This window comes from Dipodomys spectabilis, unplaced genomic scaffold, assembly GCF_019054845.1.
Source record: "Dipodomys spectabilis isolate Male_0828 unplaced genomic scaffold, ASM1905484v1 ptg000065l, whole genome shotgun sequence".
Taxonomy (NCBI): Eukaryota; Metazoa; Chordata; class Mammalia; order Rodentia; family Heteromyidae; genus Dipodomys; species Dipodomys spectabilis.
Window position 1 is genome coordinate 3,803,320 of NW_024870742.1, and position 7,882 is coordinate 3,811,201.

Genomic DNA, 7,882 nt, shown 5'->3' on the forward strand with positions numbered 1-7,882 from the left:
AACAACTGCACAGCTGTGTTAGCTGCTCTACATTTTGAAATTTTCTTCCAATAGTCCTTCTGATTTGAGCCCAAATTCATGGGATAGTCACATAATCCACAATTACAAAGCACCAAATTATACAAAGACCACGTGCAAAATGAAGTTCAATTTTTTTCTGTTGTTTCCTTTTTTCTTATTGTCTTTTTAGGAGCTAGGGGCTGTTTATTTCTCATTATTGTTGATGTGACTTAAATAAATTTACCAGATTTTTCAAATAAAATGAAGACATATTTAGTCACAAAATACAGCTAAGCATTTGCGTGATTTATTTTTATTCTAGTCCTGTTCTCAGTTATCTTCAAATAACATAGAGATGAGCCAATCATATGTGTAAATTGACACGTAGCAAGCACACAGAACTCTAATTTCTATATCAACTTCACCTAGAAGAGAAAATTATCATTGTTTCATGTCTTAAGTAATCTACTTAAAACAAGTTTTATTAATTTTAACAATAAATTTCATAATTATGGAATTGATGCATTGCATAAGTATTTGATTGCTCATTTCCACTGAATTAATGTTACATATGAAATAATGACATTCTTGAGGATAAAAATGCCTGTTTTTCATTTTGGTTGCCAAAATGGAAATATTAGGCATTTTCAAAATTTAACTTTAAATCTAAGCATATAAATTTCACTAGAACTTGAATTGTGTTACTTACAATTTTCATATTAAAATAAAAATTATTATTAAATAAAAAGCAAAATTATGTTATCACACCTTAATCCCTGAATTAACTTTGTGATAAAAAACAATTATATTTATATAACAAGATATACATATGCAAACAAACTATGAGATATGGAAACAGAAAACTTTTTGTTTTTTGTTTGTTTTTTGTACTTTGTGATAATTCTCTCTTCTTTACCTTATGCCTGGCATATTTATTGTACATCTTCAGGAAGGTGAGGGGTGGGGACAGAGCTTTAGGGAAAAGAGCGAAAAATTGCACATTGATGAAATTGAACTATTTAACACATGGGTGGGGACAGGAGGGTGGAACTAGGAACAATTGAGGGAACGGAAGACATTTCACAAAAGGAAATGTACTCTTTACCTGACTCATGTAATTGTAATCCATCTATAAATCACCTTAATAAGAACAGCAGAGTAAATTTATTTTAAAAAGGCAAAATAATGTTGTTTCTTAGAATCCTAGAAGTTTGTTTTGTTCATTGGTTTTAGCTGGTTGAGTCTATCTCTGAAAATAGCTAGGTTAACGTTCATTGGGCAAATATGTGAGCTACTAGTAGATAAATGTCAATTATGATTGTACGTTTTTTTAAGACTCTAATTCATTTATTTCTTTAATCTACTTTGTATTATTTCTGTTTACCAGTTTTTGGTTTGGCTTGTTCCTGTTTTTCAAAGACCTAGTTCCACATCATTAGTGCTGATTCAAGATGGTTCTAATTTGTTGATATGCATACTCAAAGACGTAAATTTTCCTCTGAGTATTGCGGTGTTTTTGTGTCCCAGAGGTGGTAGTATTTTGTATGTTCACTTCTACTGAATTCCATAAACGTTGCAACTTCCCTTCATATCTTTTCAGTGACTCGCTGATGATTTATCAATGTGTTATTCAGTCTGTGAGTTTCAGAATTTTCTGTGATGACTTTTGAGGTCAAGATCTAATTTGATCCCATCATGGTCCGACAAGATGTAAAGAGTAATTTCATTTTCATTTTTGAATTTTCATAGACTTTCCTTGTGATCTAAGATCTGATCTATTTTGGAGAATGTTCCAGGGGCTTCTGAGAGGAATATGTATTGTGAAGCTGTTAGGTGAAATAGTCTGTAGAGATCTGTTAGGTATAGCTTGTCAATGCAGTTATTTAGCTCTGAAGTTTTTTGCTAAGTTTTTACCTGGGTGGCCTGTCCAGAGGTAAGAATGATGTGTTCAAGCAACCAACAATGTATTTGGATGTATGCATGTTTTTAGAGTAAGTAGTATTTGTCTGATGAATTTGGGAGCTCTAGGATTCAAGGCATTGATAAGTAAAATTGTTATATCCCTCTGATGGAGAGTTTTCTTTATGAATATTTAATATCATTCTTTGTCTCTTTTTTACTTTCATATCACTTTTAATTTAAAGCATATTTTATCTAATATTAGTATAGCTACTCTGACCTGTTTATGAGGTCCATTTTTAATTTGTAAAGATCATGTACAGAAGGGTTAACATTACATAAGTCAAATAATGAGCACATTTCTTTTTGAACAGTGTCACCTCTTCCCTCATATACTCCCAGTTTTTCCCTTTCAACCTCCCTCCCCCATAAGTTGTACAGTTCATTTACAATGTAGCGTGTATTGAGTAGCACTGCTGTATTTGTTAACCCTGTGTCTCACCATTTCTGTGTTCCCCGTTGCACTTTCCGAACTTACATATGAGACAAAAGGTGCAGAAATATAAAAAATACAGCATCAGAACACAGAAGGAAAAAGCAAAATAATAAAAAAAACCTCCTATTGTCATTTCTTGGAGATTATTTTAATGAACATTATTTTATATGATGATATTCATATAGATATTTACCCTTGGTGATCTTCTCAAAAAGGCATCCTCCTTTGACTTCACTGTATAAATGTTTAGAATCCCTTATAATTTATTATGTACAAGTGTAATGTTTTCTCTTTTACCATCCAAGTTTTTTTACTTTTAGAATTAGAGGCACATTCTAATACAACAAATGAGAGATATCAGGCAACTTATATTTCTTTGAGTCTGTCTTCCTTCACTTAATATAATTTTGGTCCAAGTCTTTCCATTTCCTTATGAATGGTGTAATATCATTATTTTTCTGGGTAAATAGAATTGCATCATACTGAAGATTTTCTTCATGCCAAAGGAAAAAGTTAGCAGGATATATAGAAAGAGAACAGAATGGAAGATTTTTACTAGCTAAGAATCAGACAATTGGTTTCATAATTAACCCATATTTAGAGATCAAAACGTTAAACCCAACAAAAATAAAGCTTCAAATAAACAAGAACCCAATTAATATATGGGATAATATTTCTTAGAAGAAAAGGTAAGCATGACAAATAGACACATCTCTCTCCATAAAAGAAATGCAAATCCAAATAACACTGAGATTCATCTCACCCCTGTTACAATGTCATTATGAAAAAATGAACAAACACAGTTATTGATAAATGTGGCCCAAAGGAAACTCTATTACCCTGTTGTTGGGAATGTAATCTTGTTCAACCCCTTTGGAAAACACTATGGAAATTGCTCAGAGAACTGAATAGAGAGCTATCTATGATCCAGCATTCCACTTACAGGCATTTATACAATGGAGCAGAAACAAGGCCAAACTGAAGCTACCAGGAAAATCATGGTCATTATTGCATTATTTTCTCTAGCCAACATAAGGGAGCAGCTCAGATGCCTCTCATTGTAAAAAGAGATAAAGAATAACATATGTATATATAAATTATATATATATTATATATATACCTAATGTTATTGATCCCAATTTACAATTATATATGTGTGTATATATGTATATTTATATACATACATATATACACACATATATATACATACATAATGGAATTCTGTTCATCCATCAGAAAGAATAATATTGCACCACCCTTAAGGAAAATGAAACAATTATAAATATTAAGTGAAATAAAGCCCACTCAGAGAAACTTAGCTTGCATGATTTTCCTCATTTGTGGTAGATAGAAGGTGCCTATAAATGTAAAATAAACACACTGGATGGTATGCAAGAGATACAAATGAATTATCTGAAGTGTCAGAGTCATTGGAGAGTGAAAATTCCATAATTCTCTTAAAAGACTAAGTCACAGCTCAACAAAATAATTACCAATAAATATGTACTGCAAGAGAGGACAGTGGGGGGCATTATGTAAGGGGTAGGAAATTGAAGGTGAAAAGGATAGTATACAGGCAAGAATCCATTGTATACTTCCAAGAATTGAAATATACAAAGGAAAGGGTAGTGTGAAATGGGAGTGAAGATGTTGAAGTGGTAACACAATTCCAGGTGCATTGTACACATAAACTGCTTTGTTAAATGGCAAGTGATTCCATAACATAATATTGAGATACATAGGATTGGGGTTGTTTGGGAGGGATGGATGAGAATGTTGAAAGAGGTGACAGTGATCAAGATACACTGTATCCATAAACTCAGTGAATGTACAACTACTTAAAGATAATAAAAATATTCAAAAATTAATTATGATAGATGAATAGAGTTGAACCTCAATTCAATTCCAATTTAAAAATATTTTTAACCTGTAGACTTGGAGAATAAAATTCAAATAATAAAATTTTATGAATATTTTTGTCAGAATTTGTGGTATTAACTAAATATTGCTTTGCCTTTTGTCAGCCATTGGTCTTTTATAAGAGAATACTTAAAAGTAAGTGGCTTAAAATCAACAGGAGTATATTACCCATATGCTAGAAGCTTGAATATTAATTTATTAATATTAATAAAAATGGTTGTTCAAACAATTCCTTATCTTATGGGGGTCCACTTTCTGGATCATTATAATCTACTTGCTGGACGATCACATGGCAGAATAATTATATTGGGCTTCTTTCATCAGGATCATTATTGTAGTGTCATCTCTGAAAGGTTGATTCTAATATCACCAGAAGGGGGAATAGAATTTCAACATGTGTATCTGGAAGGAGTTACAAAGTCCAATACTTTTTGCCATTTTTGCTTTAACTCAGTGTAGAGTATCATTTGGATATTATTTCATAGAAGATAATAACTTAAGGACAAACTTATATCATGTGACATGTGAATAATTCTTTTTACAATGGAAATAATTATAGTGATAGCAAAGTGAAATATGATTGTTTAGTGGCTCTTGAATCACATCATAGGTAATCATGTAAATGTGGCACAGCCTTTATAAGGACCTTTTGATGTATTTGAACAATCTCCAATGAGTTAATTGCTTTCAGAAATATTCATTTGAGCCATCAAATACAGATCTGTTTGATTTTAATTACTTTCTGCTATTAGGACTCAGACACCAAAATCAGAGCATGCTAATTTCTCTGATAAAATACATAATAAAATTTTTATAATTATATAAGATTAAGACTGTAATATTAATAGCAATACAAATCCTTGTATTCACATTATATAACATATTGACATCCTTTGGTTTAATCAATTTTTAGAATATTTATACCTAAGTGTAAATTGTTGGCAAATATTTATTTGGTAATGTATAGAAAATGAGAAAAGATTTGCATACATATTACTACAGATGCAAACAGATTCACGAGGTTATTTATGATCCTTCATTTGTTGCTTACATTCATGCAAAGAACATGCAAAGAACATCCAGAACATGCAAAGAAGTGAAAATTGCCAACTTAAATTTACTAAAGGATTCATTATATGAAGTTTTTGTTGGGCTAAATATATTTTATAAATTAAATGGTTTTGTCCCTTCCTTTTTCGCTCCCTTCCTTCCTTCCTTCCTTCCTTTCTTCCTTCCTTCCTTCCTTCCTTCCTTCCTTCCTTCCTTCCTTCCTTCCTTCCTTCCTTCCTTCCTTCCTTCTTTCCTTCCTTTTTGTTATTACTCCTGACTTTTTGGTCCTTTTTTATTGCTTTCTTTTTTGAAAGAATTAATTACTGTTCTGATAATCCCCAGATATTTACCCATGTTTGATAATTAGACTTTATCTGCCATTGTGTACACACTTAATCCAGAAATATATTATTTAATTCACAACTTCTTTCTCTTAAATTCTTTAATATCAGTATTACCAATTTATTCCTGTATAATTTTAAGGTAACTAAATTTGAGAGTTTTTTTTAAGTTTTTCATGTCTCCTTTCTATCCTTGCCTTCCTCACATCCTATCCTTTTCTTCTCTCAATATCACATTTAAACATACATACTTGTTAAGTGTTTCACTTTTTTAATTTAAACTTTTTATCATTTTTTCTTGTTTATTTTTTTTCTTAATCTCTGTCCTATCATTCTGTCCAATCCATTTCCTTCTATGAGATTAGGACTTGGCTAAATTCACTCTCCTTTTATCTGTCCACATCCCTCTAATCTTATTTTCCCCACATTTCTCCTTAAAACTAATAATTTCTGGTTTGCCAAATTCTGCTTTGTTATTCTTAGCCCATTAATCCATAGTTGTTTGATATTGAATAGATTTTATCTGGTAACTAGATTGTATCTGCAGTCTTTTGACTGTGCTACTACAAGACTTTGGTTGATGCTTGCCTTAAAATGATGTTCTAACACAAAATTGGTGTTACTTTCATACCAAATGGGCAGAACAAGCCGGAAAAACACAAGAGATAATCAGTTGACAGAATAGTTAATAAATAATCCAGAGGAGAGTTCCCAAAAATCTCTACAAATACTATTGGTAAACATGGTGAATGAAAAGATTTAAAACCTGCAAAGGACGAGTGTGAGTGTGATACGGAGAGACAGGCAAACCAAGGATTCATACTGGAATCTGATGAGCATGAAGAAGTTACTCAAAGATTGATACAAGAATTACATGAGCAGCCTGAGAACAGACAAAGACATACAAAGGAATTGTGTGAGCAGGCTGAGAACAGCCAAAGAGAACTAGAGGAATTGCATGAACATGAGGAAGCTAATCAAAGAGTAATACAGGAATTGCGAGAGGGGGATGAGAATAGACAAAGATCAATGCAGGCATTCATGGAATCCATAAACAGACAGCTGAAAGAATTCTAGGAGACAACAAAAGGAATGATGAATGGAGACCACCAGAAGGAATAGGAGTCCAAGGAAACCATCACCAATCGACTAAGTGATTTGAGAATAAGCACATAACACCAAATTAAGGAAGTAAAGAAGTTAATCCAAGACCTAAAACAAAGCTCCAACAAAAAATTTGAGGCCATCAAAGCCCACCAATTAGAAGGAAAAGAAATAAAACACAAAGAAGAAAGTCTTGGCAGTAGGTTAGACCATGCAGTAGATGGAATCTCAGGTATTGAAGACAGCCTAGGTGTTATAGAGAAAGAACAATTACCTAAGACAAACCCAAGAAATATGATATATCTATTCAATATTTGGAAGACACCATCAGAATTCCTAATCTGAGGAAAATGTGTGTAGAGCAGCACCTAGAAATAGACGTTAATGGTCAAAGAAATTTGTTTCAGGATCCTAGCAGAGAACTTCCCAAACATGCAAAAAGATAGGCCTATTCAGATACAAGGGGCTTTTACAACCCCAAAAAGACCAGACCGGAACAGGACATCCCACAGTCACATTATAATCTGAACAGTATCAATTCAGACCAAGGAAAAGAAGCTTAAAGCTGTCAAGGAGAAAAGATCAATCACTTATAAAGGGAAACTAATTAGAATCACCTCAGATTTCTCAGCAAAGACAATTAAAGCAAGTGCCTGGAATGATGTATGCCATGCCCTAAAGACAAATAACTATCAACCAAGAATATTGTTCCCAGCTAAACACTCCTTCATAACCAAAGGTCAAATAAAAACCTTCCATAGCAAAGAAAACAAACAATATTTCTCCACCAAACCAGTCCTACGAATTGTCATGTACTAGAAACCCAAAATCTCAGAGAGCAGCTCCAAAGGCAGTTCTGTCACTATCACTTTTTATACATTCTTCTTAAAATTTTCCTTTTCATGATTGCTATTATTTTGAATTATGGTTAATATTTATTTGACTTCTATTTTTAAATAATGCACCACCCAATTCTGGACCTCTTTTTCTTTTTGTGTCTAATCTATTTCTGAAACATCTTTATTTGAATTACATGAACTTCCTGTAGTTGAGTAATTGTGGAGAGGAAAAG